At 46.7% G+C, this 15,996-nt stretch overlaps 1 long non-coding RNA gene across 2 annotated transcripts; it reads right to left on the reverse strand.

Moving 5' to 3' along the window:
* Positions 1-10,481: 10,481 nt before the first annotated feature.
* LOC147650321 (uncharacterized) lies at positions 10,482-14,078 on the reverse strand. 2 transcript variants are annotated; one of them, XR_015276700.1, is made up of 3 exons: positions 13,730-14,027; positions 12,592-12,810; positions 10,482-10,613 (listed from the first exon to the last, which is right to left on the reverse strand). It is a non-coding gene; the product is annotated as an uncharacterized LOC147650321 (long non-coding RNA). The 2 variants fall into 2 exon arrangements; XR_015276699.1 differs by lacking the exon at positions 10,482-10,613 and having other exon boundaries at positions 12,468-12,810; positions 13,730-14,078.
* Between the last annotated feature and the right edge of the window lie 1,918 nt (positions 14,079-15,996).

Raw genomic sequence — 15,996 nt, forward strand, 5'->3', positions numbered from 1 at the left:
TGAGGGTGTGGGTTAATGGAGAGATGGAAAATGTACATCACTTTTACATCAATGCCCAAAATACACAGACAGCTATTTTCTCAAGTGACTAGGAATAGTTTAGAGATTTTTTTCCCAATCAAATGGCATGAGGAAAAATAGTCTGCAGGGGCTGGTGAGGAATGAGGGGATTAGGAGGCAAAATGTTACAGAACATAATAACTGCTCCTTTCTGCCATTTCTGTCCCTAAAATCCAAGCTGCTTTTTGTGGTTTTGGGAGAGGAGTGTCCATGTGAGGAAATGAAAACCTGACAATGCCTTTGCTCCCATTGAGCTGACAGGAGCTCAGGAGATAACAATAAACAAACAGAATGAGCCCAAGGAGAAGGGGAACAGAGCTCAGCACCACCTCCAATTTCTGCAGCTTTGTCTTAAAGTAAAATGCAGATTTTTAAGGGAAAAAGCTGAAGAACGGAACCAAATGAACCAGAATAAGCAGAAGCAGCTTTTCCTTGCTTCCTTGGGGGGAAATTCAACAGCTCCAAGTGGGTTTTAGATCTTGTGCCCTTCTCATTCATCCTTGGCCTCCCCTCACTTCACACTGTCAGTTTTGTTGAACTGCTCTGCATGAAAAGTGCTTCTGATGTTTGGCAGGGGACCAGCAGGAGAGAGACATTTCAGCAGCTCTGCCCTGTGGGGATAGAACTGCTGGATCTGACTGATCCATCTGGGAATATTGCTGGAGTTCACTTCGTGCAAACGACTCCTGCTGCGGGTCCCTCCTTCCCTTCCAGTTCTGAGCTTGTTCTCAGTCATGGATCAGTTTGAGCACAGAGAGGTTTCCTTCACAGGAGAAGCTCTCGTGGACCATTGGAGGTTTCCTTCACAGGAGAGGAGCTACAGCCCTGGGAGAGGGACCTGGAGGACCTCGAGCTTAGCACCAAATCTTTCCCTTTCTCCTGCCCTCAGTCAGGAAAATGAGCTCAGGATTTACTCCCTGCTCCCTTTTTACCAGCAGAGCCATTTTTACCAACTGACCGTTTCCCAGAGCTTCAATTTCCTGCTGAAGATTTAGATTTTTAATTCTTGTAATGAAGCTTGTCCCAGAGCTCCAGAAATTCCTAATTAACTTCAGGATTATACATCAAACAGTGCTCGCAGCTGTGTGCTGGCAGGGAGGCTTTGGGGCAGAAGTTCTGGGATGTCACTCCTGGCTTTGAGGCCTGGGCTTGTGGAGATGCCACAAGCTCCAAAATGCCCTTTTAAAGCAAACATCCCTCAGTCCCAGGCCCCAATTTCATCTCCCAGTTGAACTTGTTCGAGGAAAGAAATGATATTTTTAGTCTTATTAAGCTGGGTTTTCTGCCAGCAGCACGGCAAGGCTGGCTCACACACCTATGGAAACGAGTTCTTCTCTGGCCCCACACGCTCCTGATGAGGACCTGGCTTGAGGAAAACGTGACTTTATGGGCAGAATCAGGCAGTAAAACTCCACTTCTCCCCATTCCTTGAGCTGAATTTGCTCCTGGAGAAGCGGCTGTGGGGAGAGGCTGAGTCACTGCCGGTGGCACAGAGGGAGCTGCTCCCCACACGTCCCCTGATGTCTCCATCTCCAGCTCAGGAACGTGGCAGGAACACTGAAAACACAATATCCTGCAAGCTCCTGGCCTGCTGACATCCAGGGGATACAGGAGCAGCATAAATCTGATGTTCCCCTGTGACTGATCCAGATCAGAATCCAAATTACACCAAACCAGTTCACCAGGCCTCAGGGAGAATATTTAACATCATCACCACGGCAGGTGTTATATACAGGAAATACCTGAATTACTTTAAAAATAACATTTTTGTGGCTTTTAAAAGACTAATTTCACAATCTCCTCGCCCAGACTCAATGAATCATTGGGCCATGCTGTCACTGGTGGAAGTGCAGCAGATGGAGGAGCAGGCAGCAGTGATCCCCCAGGAAGCTCCTCAGGGTGGGGATGAGAGCTGGGCTGGAACACAACTCCTGGAGAGGCTCTGCAGGACCCCTGGGCACAGAATCTCTGCTGGGGGAGTGCATTTCATGTGAAATGAAGCACTGGGATCATCCATAAAGGTGTCAAAGCAAACCCCTCCAGCTACTCTCGTCTGGTGAACACAGAAATCTTTATGCATTACAGTGCAACCCTTAATTACTTGACTGCAAGTGACCTTAAAAAAGTTATTAAAAGCTGCACATTGTGAGGAGAAAGGTCCTTTGGAATGGGATTTAGTGGTGTCCCTCTCATGTGAGGAGGAAAAGGTCACCCCATGTGGCATCTTTGTTCCAAAGGCAGCCAGAACAGGTATCACATTTCACTGCCACCCTCAGATACTTGTTAAAGCAGGCCCGGGTATCTCCATTTCTTGTCTCTTTTGATTAATTCTTACCTTGTGAGCAAGACCTGCCACCAAACACAGCTTCTCCCTCTCCTCTGTAGTGAATATCTGTCTCCACTGATTCTCTGCAGCTGATAATTCCCTAATTCTGCCTAGAAAATTAAATTATTTTATCACCCAAAGGGTTTTGCGTTTACCAGTAAGAACACCTCTGCAACCACTTAAAGTCTTGTTCAGGGTTAATGTAATACAAATCCTTTTTCTTCCTCCACTTTAAAACAGGAGAATTCAAAGATAAAATTCTCTGACTATTGTCCCTCCCCTGTAGCTTTTCCTTTCTTCCCAATACCCAGTTCTCAAAATAACTAAATACATTTTGTCATTAAATTCTGATCTCTGAAGTTTTGGGAAGGCTCAGCTCCAGCTGGAGAGGGTTAAGTTCCTTTTTCCCTTATCTTACATTTCCCTCTAGTGGCTGAGCCCTCGAGCATCAGCACCCAAAGGGAAGAACTTCAAGATTTTCCTGCTTTGCCTTTTTTTTAAAAAAAATTCTCTTTAAGCTCGTTGTACCCTGCTTGTCTTGCTTTGCTCTGTGTGAAAACTCTGCTTTTCCCTTCCCAGAACTCGACACAGCTGCTCCCACCCTTTATTGGGGAAGGTAAAATCCCTGTGGTGCCCGGATCTGGGGGCAAAGGAGGAGTTTAAGGGGAGTGTGAGGAGGAATAGTTTTGGTTCAGGGCTCTCAGATGGGCACAGACCCAGAAATGTTCTGGTAAGACAAGACCCAAAATTTCTTTTTTTCTAGCAGGGCTTTCTCCTTCTTCCAGAGAAGTATCCCAAGACAAAGCTGTGCTTCCAAACTGGGTAAGTCTGGCTGGATTTAAACATAATAAAAAGCAAGTGAAGATTTAGGAGAAAAGATTCACCCCTCAATGCTCCCCTGCCTCACTTCTCCACTCCATGGCAAGATGGTCGTGCCAAGAATGTGAAGAAAATAAAGCTTAAAAAAATTACCCTGTTAAATAAGTTCTTTTGGTATTTTAAAGCCATTTTTGGTTATTATACCTTCTAATCAAAGGCTGTTAGGGGCAGGGAGGATGTAAAGTGTCAATGTCTGAAGCCTGTGGGATGCACCAAAAAAAGCACCAGAGCAGGCTGTGCTTCAGGACATGCTGTGCCTGGGAGAGCCACCTCCAAGCTGGAAAATCTGAGCTCTGAGGGTTCAGAAGCTGAGGGTTTATTTCACTCTATTTGAAATGAGCCTCCACAAGAAGCTTTTTCAACGAAAAGGGCTTCTTTCTCATAAATACTTGAAAGCAAGCATGGAATTTCTGTTCACCTCAGGAAGATGATGCCATTCCTCAGCCCTGTCTATGGCTTTGTGCTCGTGTGTGTGGGTTTGGGTATTTTTCCTCAAACCACAATGATTTTGTCAAAACTGTCTGAGTTTGAAAGCCTCTTGAGCAAACATTGCAGAAGTGAGACTGAGCTTTGGGAATGCTGGGGGAGAGGAGCTCTGACAGGGCCTGAGCAAGGAAACAAAGCAGGGAAAGCTGCAGGGAAACTGGGGTTTGCCAGGGAGAGGAGAGGGTGAGGTTCAGGGGGAGAGGAGAGGGAATTTGGGATGGGTTTGTTTGGGATCCTCTGCTGGGTGATGTGAAAATCCACCAGCAGCTGACACAGGGATTGGCAAAACTAGGCCAGCTTTAATTTGGGGTATTTGTTTTATGCCAAGTGACAAATGAGCTTTGAACAGGAGGCAGAGATGAAGGCAGAACCCTCTCCCATGCTGCACTTGAAGAGCAGACGAGGATTTTGTGTCCCTGGCCACAGTTTGGAGCCAGGAGCAGCACAGGGGATGGAAATCAGAGGGCTGAGCCTGCAGGTTTTTATCCTGGACCTGCCTGGGGCAAGGCTGAGCTGCTGCAGGAGGAGCAGCCCCAGCTCACAATGCTTGGTGTGATTTTACAGCCCCCAGGGCTTCTGTCCTGAAGGGACATTAAAGGGCTGCTCCTGCCCTCCTGCCACCCCAGCTAACGGGGAAATCTCTGGAAAAAGGAGGAGATGCTGGTTTTGTTCAACCTTTTGGGTTGTGCCCTTGGCTTCTTTTAGAGAAATGGAGTTGAGGCCACATTTTGCTCACACGTTTGGTGTTAAAGCAACCCACAGAATCCCTGAGGTGGGAAAAGCCCTCCCAGCCCACTGAGTCCAGGCTGTGCCCCATCCTCACCCTGTCCCCCACCCAGAGCACCCAGTGCCACCTCCACGAGTTCCTTGGGCACCTCCAGGGATGGGCAGCCCCTGCCAAGGCCTGACCCCCCTTTCCATGGGGAAATTCCTGCTGATGTCCAACCTGAGCCTCCCCTAAGAAGGAGCAAAGCCAGGTCTCTGTGTGGGCTCTGGCTCCTGGGAGCCCTTTGGGCACGGAGGAGCTGCAGGGTGGATGCCCAGCACAGCCTTGGAAATGGGCACAACTGCCCAGAGGCTTCTGAATCAGCCAAAAACATGAACTGAATGCAGGGAAGACAACAAAAAAAGGAAGTGGACTGAAGGAAATGACTGATTGTACATTTTTTTTAAGGAATTGCTCTGGAGCTTGTTCATTCTGAGATGAATTGTGAGCTTTAGCCTTGGTGGTGAGCTCACCCTAGGTCTGAGTCTCTAATGGGGATTTATCCATCAGAAAGTGCCCTGAAATTACTCCACTTTCTATGAAGCTCCCCCTGGCAGATCAGTCACTGCAGATTAAAGCTGGGAGTGAATTTCTGACTCAGAGGTAAAAGACACAATGTCATCCTCGATGACGGAAATTCTTTAGAGGATTTTTTTCCCCTTTTGAAAGTTATTTGCCTAGAAGAGGAGGCCTGAGGTTGTAACTGGAGCACATGATAGAAACAAGTGGTGTGTTTGTGTTCCTTTAGTCAGGTAACTTAATCTTTCAGTATTTTAATTTTGCAATATCAAATACCCTGGTAAATCCCCCCTGAGACTGTGAGAGTGCCGAGACTGTCAATGTGAAATTCTTGGAGGGAAGGTAAAAATGATTGAATGAGATTATTAAAACAATGAAGGGAGTTGCAGAAGTTGAAGAGGGAAGTGCATCAGGTGCCATTTTCTGCTGTAAATTAGTTCTTGGTGCACTGAGCTTGGACAGCGCTGATGTTTTGGGTGGCTCTGGATGTCAGAGCCCATTGAAAGAGCCTGGAGTGCCAGGATGAGGGGGAATGGCTGGAAACTGCCAGAGAGTGCTGGATGGGATATTGGGAAGGAATTGTTCCCTGGCAGGGTGGGCAGGCCCTGGCACAGGTGCCCAGAGCACCTGGGGCTGCCCCTGGATCCCTGGCAGTGTCCCAGGCCAGGCTGGAGCAGGCTGGGATGGGGAAGGTGTCCTTTCCCTTCTCCTTCTCCTTCCTCTCACCATTTTTGCCTTTTCTTCCACATTTGCCACAGTGAGATAAAATCTCATTCAGTTTTTACCATGGAGTGCAGGGATTTTCCCTCTTCCTAAATTTATTATCCCAGAAGTGCCTCCACCATGTGTCTTGGAGTAGCAGGACAAGGACCAGTGGGATAAAAAACCAGTTTAACTCAGAACATGAACTGTGTGCCCTTTGCAGGGGTGTCCAAAGCCAGCCCCCTTGTCCAGAGCAGGTTCCTGGGTTTTATCCCCCCAGTTCAGTTCTTTTGGTCTGAAGCTGGCCAAGCTTTGGGCTTGAACAATTTTTCATTTCCTAATAAAAGCCATTGGCAGGATTTTGTCTTGATGTTATCCCAAGGCCTTGCAGAATTGCACTGGGTCATGTGAATTTTCTTGGCACCAGAAGCAAGACTTGGAGTCATGATGGAAAATACAGTCATTGCCCAATTTGAATGTCAGCAACGCAAGTGAAGTTTCTGATGCCAGCAGTGATCTCAAAAGTGTTAGTGAGGTCAGGGTTTGGAGAAAATGTTCACAAAGTTTGGATAAACTGCAGCTTCTCTTGGGCTTTTTTGGAAATCACCGAGCTTTGGGAGTTCAGGATCTGGTTGAACACTGCAGATAAAACTAAGGGTAAACCATGGCCTGGAATTAAATGCAAGGAAAAGTTAAAAATGGGTGTAAAGTGTATAAATTTCAGGCAATGCACACGATTCACATCAAATGTTTCATGCAACTTTATTTGTATTACCTTCAAAGCAGAGGAGGTTCTGCTGAATGCCCTTGAGGGAAGGAGGGAATGAAAAGGAGTAAAAGATTCGGGGTGTGCTTGGCAATTTCAGACATTCCACCTGGGGATGAAAGCCAGTTTGGGATCAGAGGGAGGCAGGGACAGGCTGGGAGGGCACTGGGGAGGACGGGATGGGCACAGGGAACGAGGCCAACCCCGGCCAGCTTGGAGCAGGTTCTTGTCAGGGAGAACTTGGGGTTTCTGCTGGGTGACCACACAGGAACAAAACCTTTTATTCACATGGTGGCCACGACTCCTCCTCGCCCTCTTTCCTGTCCCTGTGTCGGGCTCTGCCTCCTCTGGGGGTGCCCAGAGGCTCCTGGTGACACAGTGACAACGTGACACGGTGGGACTTCCGTGCTTTCAGTTTGGGTTTGCTTTCTGAAAGTGCTGCAAGGTTCTGACAGAGCAGCCACTAAAACTGACTGAGATCACAAGTGCATTACTAAATATGTGAATAACTTCCTTTGGAAGGGGAGTGCTGTGGGTATGGGGGATGAAAGTCAGACATCTCCAGCTGCAGCTGGAGTTTGTGACAGAGAATTGGTTCCTTGCTGTCAAATTACAAATTCTATTGAAAAAAATCATCTTCAGACTTTATTCTGATGTTTTACTTTGCCACCAGCTAAGCACTGATGAGAATTTTGAGTTGTGTACATTTAGCTTTGCTTCTTATGAAATTAAAATCTTCCTTGTTTATATTTAATCTCCACTTTAACTCCTACTGCCAGTCCCCAAGTCTCAGGTATAAATAACAGGAGGGAAATCCTGACCTGGGGAGTTGAACACAAGGGTTTTGTTCATTCTGAGTTAAATATTCTGTTATTTAAATGAGCAGAAAGATAACTGCAAATCTTCAGCACCAGGAAACCAAATCAGCCAAATCCTGACTCCAGAATTGGAGCAAGTCACCATCCATAGGTACAGGACTGTGTTGACATGGAAAATGTGTGACAAGAATTGATTGGTCGATGTCCAGTGGAACGTGGTGGGGTTTATGTCAAAGGGGAGAACTGGAAATTCATATTTGAAAAGGTTTCCTTAGCAAAGGAAGAAAACCAGTTTCTTTATCGTGGTCTGTAATAGAAAAACCAGTGCAATCTGTGCAGAATGTGGCTCAGGCTGGACATCAGCAGGAATTTCTCCATGGAAAGGGTGCTCAGGCATTGGAAGGGGATGCCCAGGCAGGTTTGGAGTGCCTACCCCTGGAGATGTCACCTGGAGGTGGGGACAAGGTGGGGATGGGACCCCATGGGCTGGGAGGGCTTTCCCAGCCTCAGTGCTTCTGGAAGCCTGAGGCAGCAGAGGTGCAAAGTGAAACATCAGAATAAAGTCTGAAGATAATTTTTTTTTTTCAGTAGAATTTGTAATTTGACCAATTCTCTGATACAAACTCCAGATGCAGCTGGAGCTGTGTGACTTTCACCCCCCACCCTTGGACAGTCTGGGCACTCCAGCACAGTGACAGGGCTCGCTCTGCTGGGACTGGTGCCAGTTTCAGCCTTGTGGGTTTTGAGGTCAGGCCAGGTCTCCCAGCCCGTTCTGGGGGAAGTTCTTCAGATGCCTCCTCATTTCTTACATAACAGATGCTGCCCTTCTGCACCCCTGCCCTCCCCAGCACGTCACTGGAACCACAGAGTTGTTTTGACTGGAGCTGCTCTGGCATCCCTCGAGAACCTCTCAGAAGCTCTGCCAAGGAGGGGCAGCCAGGGAGTTCTCACAAGGAAGCAGCAAAACTTCCACAGAACCCAACTGCGTCGGGATTTCCAAACTGACAGTCTGGGAACGGTGGGGTTGGAGGCAGTGCCAGGCTGAGGGGGATCCCACACACACAAATCCAGGCTGGGACTGCAGCACCTGCTCCCTGCTCGGGGATTATTCCTCCCTGGAAAGGGGCTCAGGCACTGCCCAGTCCCCTGGAGCTGTCCCCTGGATGTGGCACTCGCTGCTCTGGGCTGGGGACAAGGCTGGACTCCATGGTCTGGGAGGGCTTTTCCAGCCTCCAGGAATTCCTGGGATTGCTGAGTCTTGCCAAGATCCTGGGGCTGTTTCTCACTGAGGACACGCCGGAGTTACCTGGGAAATGCTGGGCTCTGCTTCCTCTTTCCCTCGGTGGTTTCACCACAGTTTTTACATCTCCAACAGGTTTGTAAAACAACCCAGAAACGCCGCCGAAACTCAGAGTGAGGGAGTTTCTTTTCAGTGAAATTGTGAGTGAAGGTGGAATTTTCTTTTTTACCAAAAGCTTCATTACCCCAGAAAGTCCTCAGTAAGGGGGATGGAGATCCAGACATTTGGGAAGAATTTTTTATCAAGGCTGGAACCACAGGCAAAATGGGCTTGGAGTGGGTTTTGTTAGTAATTTTAAGTCCCTAAAAATAAGATTCCCCAAAAGTAGATTTTGAAATTTTACTTTAAATGTTTTCTTTCCTTCTGTTTCTTTCTTTGTTTTTTTCTGATTTTCTTTATTTCTTCTCTCTTTGCCTCCCTCCCCAAATCTATCAGGACAACTTTGAGTGCCTCATGTTCTCCTAATATATAATTATAATAATTATATTATTAAATATATTATATTATTATATATTATATAATTATGGTGAGACTTGAAACTGTTCCCCAAGAAATCTAAAATCCTTCCTGTCTCTGTATGGCCATTTCAGCTGCCCAAACCTGAACTGATTTGAACAAATTTCAGCACTTTTCCCTTTCAGCCCAGCCCAAAACTTTCTGAAGGGAAGTTTTCTCCCTGGTATTTGTGCATCCACACTACTGGATAATTACTGGAATTGATAATTACTGGAAACCTGCAAACAGCCTGAGCATCACCTAGAATTTTAAATGAATTCATTTAAAATTAGTTAACTTGAAGAATGTATTTAATTTTAAATGAATTTAAATGATTTAATTTTAAATTAATTAATGGGACATTGCCTGGTTGATTCCCCGTGTGCTCCAGTGGGATCCCAGGGTGATTCCAGCTCAGCTTCCCAACTCCTGAAAGCACCTGGAATGGCTTTGGTTGGGACTGGGATCAGGATAAAGAGCTCCTGGTGCCACCTCAGTTGTTCCTTGAACACTTCCAGGGATGGGGACTCCACCTCCTCTCCAAGGTTAAACAAAGGGGATTTTTAACTTTTTTTCTTCTTTAGTTTTGACCAGGATTCCCCTTCCAACTGAAAATCTCAGTTCTTTTAAGAGAAGTGGTTGAAATTTTCCTTCCCAGGCTCAGAGGTGCTGAAGTGGTTGGTGAGGAACTCTCATGAAGCTGCTTTGCATTCTGCTGGATTTCAGCAGCAGGGATCTTGGGGTTTTATATAAAATGAGAAGTGGAGGTGAGGAGTGTCCTGCTTTGTGTTTGTAGTGACGACAGAGGCTGCACAGAACTCTCACGGTGCTTTCTGCGCTGCTCTCACACGTGCACTTTTACACCCTGCAACTCCACTTGTGCTCTTCCAACCACGTTTCTGCCTTGCCAGGAATTCTCATTCTGCTTTCCCAGCCCAGGTGCCTCTGACTCAGCTCTGAGGTGAGCAGCAGTGCAGAGTGAGGTAAAGGGACCTTCATTCCCTTCACAAAAATCAAGGTTATTCAGCAGAATTTCTGGGTTTCTTCATCCCCATCTTTCCTTTTCTTTTAAAATACTATCAAATATTTTAAAATATTTAAAATAAATATTCAAACATTATATATAACCATTCGTTATATTAATAAATATTAATAAAATTTGTAAATTATATATTTATTATAATGTATCATTATTTATGAAAATTTTATTAGATATTATAAAATATATGAAAATATATTACAAATAAAATGACATTTTAATTAAATTGATGTAGTAATTAATTTTAATTATATTTTATTTTTATTATTATAAATAAACTATTATAATAGATAAATTATTTATTTTAAAAGTATTTATTTTCAGTTTAGAAATTTAGGAGCATTCATTTTAGAGCAGATGTTCTAGAGAGTCCTTTGTGCATCAGATGTTTGTGGGGTTCTTTTCTCCTCATTTCTCCTCCACGAAGTGTCAGGAAAGGGCAGTGCAGGTGCAGCCCCTGTAATTAAATGGTAATTACAGAATTGGCCCAGTGGGAACCCAGGGCTGCTCAGGACTGGGTTCTTCCCAAATCCTGCCTCTGTGAACAGAGGTGTGGAGTTTATTCCCAGTCTGGAATAAACTTTGCCCTCAGTTATTCCCAGCCCTGTGGCAGGTCCGAGGTTTGAGTTGGATCTCTGCTGTTGAGTTGGAACGCTGCTGCAGGATTTGGGACCCCAGTGAAGGGGCTGCCTTTGGCTCACATCCCACATCCCACATCCTGTATCCCATATCCTGTATCCCACATCCTACATCCCACATCCCCTGTCTGGGGCGCTTCCAGCTGTGCCTGGAGCAGTTCCAGGATCCCTGGAGCAGTTCAGGATCCCTGGAGCAGTGCTGGATCCCTGGAGCAGTTCAGGATCCCTGGAGCAGTTCCAGGATCCCTGGAGCAGTTCCAGGATCCCTGGAGCAGTTCAGGATCCCTGGAGCAGTTCAGGATCCCTGGGGCAGTTCAGGATCCCTGGAGCAGTTCCAGGATCCCTGGAGCAGTTCAGGATCCCTGGAGCAGTGCTGGATCCCTGGAGCAGTTCAGGATCCCTGGAGCAGTTCCAGGTCCCTGGAGCAGTTCCAGGATCCCTGGAGCAGTTCCAGGATCCCTGGAGCAGTTCAGGATCCCTGGAGCAGTTCCAGGATCCCTGGAGCAGTTCAGGATCCCTGGAGCAGTTCCAGGATCCCTGGAGCAGTTCCAGGATCCCTGGAGCAGTTCAGGATCCCTGGAGCAGTTCAGGATCCCTGGAGCAGTTCCAGGTCCCTGGAGCAGTTCCAGGATCCCTGGAGCAGTTCAGGATCCCTGGAGCAGTTCCAGGTCCCTGGAGCAGTTCCAGGATCCCTGGAGCAGTTCAGGATCCCTGGAGCAGTGCTGGATCCCTGGAGCAGTTCAGGATCTCTGGAGCAGTTCAGGATCCCTGGAGCAGTTCAGGATCCCTGGAGCAGTTCCAGGTCCCTGGAGCAGTTCAGGATCCCTGGAGCAGTGCTGGATCCCTGGAGCAGTTCAGGATCCCTGGAGCAGTGCTGGATCCCTGGAGCAGTTCAGGATCCCTGGAGCAGTTCCAGGATCCCTGGAGCAGTTCCAGGTCCCTGGAGCAGTGCTGGATCCCTGGAGCAGTTCAGGATCCCTGGAGCAGTGCTGGATCCCTGGAGCAGTGTTGGATCCCTGGAGCAGTTCAGGATCCCTGGAGCAGTTCAGGATCTCTGGGGCAGTTCAGGATCCCTGGAGCAGTTCAGGATCCCTGGAGCAGTTCAGGATCCCTGGAGCAGTTCAGGATCCCTGGAGCAGTTCAGGATCCCTGGAGCAGTTCCAGGTCCCTGGAGCAGTTCAGGATCCCTGGAGCAGTGCTGGATCCCTGGAGCAGTTCAGGATCCCTGGAGCAGTTCCAGGTCCCTGGAGCAGTTCCAGGTCCCTGGAGCAGTTCCAGGCTCACCATGCTGAGCACAGCTTGCCCTTTCAGGGAATTCCTGCAGATCCAGGTGTTAGTGCCCTTCCACGAGGATGCTCGGAACACTTGAGCAGAGCGTTCATTAAATTCAGCTGATTGAGGAAAAAATTCTCCTCCCCAGTGTGCTCCATCCCCTCTCTGTACAGCAGGAACTGGTTTATACTGGGATGCACTCTGGTGAAAGTGGTTTTCTGCTGAACTCTCCAAACACGATCCCAGGACTGATGTCAATCAGGACTGAAACTAATTTCCTCAGGGCAAACAATAATTCCTTTGACAAAGGCATTTATTGTTACAACTGCCAGCCTAAAGCTCTCTCAAGCTGTTCTTAATCTCAGGCATTAATTAGAGGTGGAGGAAATTGAAACAGGACGTTTAAAGTTGATATTATTTTTATTACAGGTACCAACAAGTGTTGCAGAAGAGTAGCAATGTTTAACTCCCGAGCTGGCAGGGTGTGATGATGGAGGGATTCTGCAATGCAGGGCTTTTCCTCACCTGAGAAATTCCTGACCAGGAGCTAGCACAGCTTTCCCTCAGAGGAATTCGGAGCAGAGGCAGGTGCAGGGTTCCCTGCAGAAGGAAATTCGTGTCCCCCGTGGTGGCAGCCACTCCCTGCTGCTGGTGGGGATCAGAGGATGTCCCCAGTTCTGTGTCACCCTCTGAGCTCTGCACACAGGGACTGGGGCTTGTTTCCAGCACTCCCAGGGATTCCACCTGGAGAAATTAGCAGGAAAAGCCAATTGAAATACAGAGAAAAGTGGAGTGATTAATTTATGGCTGAAATAACTTACAAACAAATGGATCTGGGGGCCAGTGAATCTTTGTGCCCTGCAGCTCTGCCCTGTGGAGTTGGAAAGAGAGTTTCATTTGTTTTCCAGCCAGAAGGGGTGAGGATTGTCCCCCCAGATCCCCTCAGAGCAGAGTTAGGAAGTGTCAGAGGAGGGGCCACGCTGGCTGTGTGAGAGCTGCAGGGCTGCTTTATTTACTGACCAGGAAAACATCCTCTTCTCCCTGAAACCTGCAAGTTCCTGCTTTCATCCTTCATATCCTGCCCCTAGCGAGAGCAGAACCCAGCAGAGATCTCCTCTCCTGGCACAGGATCAAATGAGCCCTCAGATGTGCAAAAAGCAGTGATTTTTACTTGAATTTCTTTATTTCCATTTCCATATTGAATTACTGTATTTCCATAGCCCTGTGTACAGGATCATCCTCCCCAAAAAAAGGCATCATGTTCCATTATTTATTTTTTTTTTGGCAAAAATAAACCCAAAGTACAAATCCATGAGCATTTTAAAAGTGAAACACATCCTTGGGGTTTTTTTTTTTCCCTCCATATCTCCTCAGGCAAATCACAAAATTCCTGCTCAGCTCCAGGAATTCACTGGCATGAGTCAGTGATTCCACCTGAGCAAAGGACACGTTTTCTGTGGGGCTGCTGAGGTGTTTAATCAGGGTGGTGTCAGAGCACAGGGAGGAGCAAGGGAGCACAATTCCCAAAATGAGCAACTCCAGGCACATCCTCACCCTCCCTGCTCTGAGCAGGAACAGATGTGCTCACTCCAGGCAGGAGCTTTCATCATTCCCCTGGGAAAATCCTTGCTGGAAGTTCCCTCATGCAAAGCTTTCTCCTCACCTGGAATTATTCACAGCTCTCCAGCCGAGCTGCAGGAACAGGGATGTGCTCCTGGAGCAGCTCCCAGGACAGGGACCACAGGGATTGTCCCAATTCCAGAGGTATTGGCACCAAAACCTGCCCAAAATCTGTCCCAGCCAGAAATGTGTGCTAGCACGAAATAGAGCAGGAGGAGGATTTGCCATTCCACAATCCTTCTCTTCTGCCATGTCAGAGCTCCTGGATTTTGATTTTAAGGGGTTGGTAACAGCATTGTCCCATTTGTCACAACAGCAGAGGAGTTACAGGAGTGAATGTGATGTCACAGAGCAACCCCTGGAGTCATTCCAGAATTTTCTTTGGCTTTCAGAAGTTCAGGGATGCTTCAGTGGTTCACTGGTGAAAAGTTTTTGCTTTCCAAATCTGTCTTGTATGATCTCATTCCCTCACAGTCACCAGAGGGATCAGAGCTCTCATTACATAAATTAAAATTTCTTTTCCCCACCTTGAGGAACTTGGAATTTTCTGACAGATAAAAAAGGATGTAACCAGATGCCTGGATCCTGCCTGGGCATTGAATCTTCCTGTGAACTCCTGAATCCCTTATCCTGTTATCCCCATTCTCACCTTGGGTCCCCAAGCTTTAGCATTAAATAAATATTTATACATTAATAATTAATAGCAAAATAGGAAGTTGCCATGACTTCTTTTTTCTTCCAGGTATATCCCTGAGTGCTTTAATTACAGAATCATGGAATATCCTGGGCTGGAAGGGATCCTCAGGGATCATCAGCCCAACTCCTGGACAACCCAGCAAGCCCACCCTGTCCCTGAGAGCATCATCCAAACTCTCCTTGGACAATGGCCTGGCTTGCCTTTGTCTGAAAACTCCTTTTCTAGGAGCTGTCAGACAAAGAAAATGCTGCTTGAATTTCAGTCAATGAAATGAATTTACTGGGCTTTTCCCTTGACTTTCAGTTTGCAGTGTTATTTCCCCACCCCCAGCACTGTAACATGGCCCAAGCACCGCTGCTGGTGGAATTCAGAGTTACAACATCCCCCAAGAAAGGAGGCAGCTCAAGTGAAGAGCCCAGCTTGCAGCTGGCTCCTCCAGCTGGGTGTTGGCAGGTTGAGCTCAGTGTCAGGTTTATATCAGTGTCAGGTTTATATCAATGTCAGGTTGATCTCAATGTCAGGTTTATATCAATGTTGGGTTAATCTCAATATCAGGTTTATATCAGTGTCAGGTTTATATCAGTGTCAGGCTTATATCAATGTCAGATTGATGTCAGTGTCAGGTTGATCTCAATGTCAGGTTTATATCAATGTTAGATTAATCTCAATATCAGGTTTGTATCCATGTCAGGTTTATATCAGTGTCAGGTTTATATCAATGTCAGGTTGATCTCAATGTCAGGTTTATATCAATATTAGGTAGATCTCAGTGTCAGGTTTATATCAATGTCAGGTTGATCTCAGTGTCAGGTTTATATCAATGTCAGGTTTATATCAGTGTCAGGTTGATCTCAGTGTCAGGTTGATCTCAATGTCAGGTTTATATCAGTGTCAGGTTTATATCAGTGTCAGGTTGATCTCAGTGTCAGGTTTATATCAATGTCAGGTTTATATCAGTGTCAGGTTTATATCAATGTCAGGTTGATCTCAGTGTCAGGTTTATATCAGTGTCAGGTTGATCTCAGTGTCAGGTTTATGTCAATGTCAGGTTGATCTCAGTGTCAGGTTGATCTCAGTGTCAGGTTTATATCAGTGTTAGGTTGATCTCAGTGTCAGGTTGATCTCAGTGTTAGGTTGATCTCAGTGTCAGGTTTATGTCAATGTCAGGTTTATATCAGTGTCAGGTTGATCTCAGTGTCAGGTTTATATCAGTGTCAGGTTGATCTCAGTGTCAGGTTGATCTCAGTGTCAGGTTTATATCAGTGTCAGGTTGATCTCAGTGTCAGGTTGATCTCAGTGTCAGGTTTATATCAGTGTCAGGTTGATCTCAGTGTTAGGTTGATCTCAGTGTCAGGTTTATATCAATGTCAGGTTTATGATGGGAGCAGTGATCTGCGCTGCACTTTGGACCAGCACTGAACCATCTCCCTGTGCATGTTCTGGGAAGAACCTCCTCTGTTCCTGTGCCAGAGAGGATTGATAACTCTAAATCTGCAATAAATCTATCAGAAATGCCAATTCCTTTTGGATCCCTGTCCCACATTTGCTGAGAACCTACAAAGATTCCCAAAAGCATCTCATGGATTTAAGCACCCAAATCCCATTGACTCTAC

Source organism: Cyanistes caeruleus, chromosome 15, assembly GCF_971803275.1.
Source record: "Cyanistes caeruleus chromosome 15, bCyaCae1.hap1.1, whole genome shotgun sequence".
NCBI lineage: Eukaryota > Metazoa > Chordata > Aves > Passeriformes > Paridae > Cyanistes > Cyanistes caeruleus.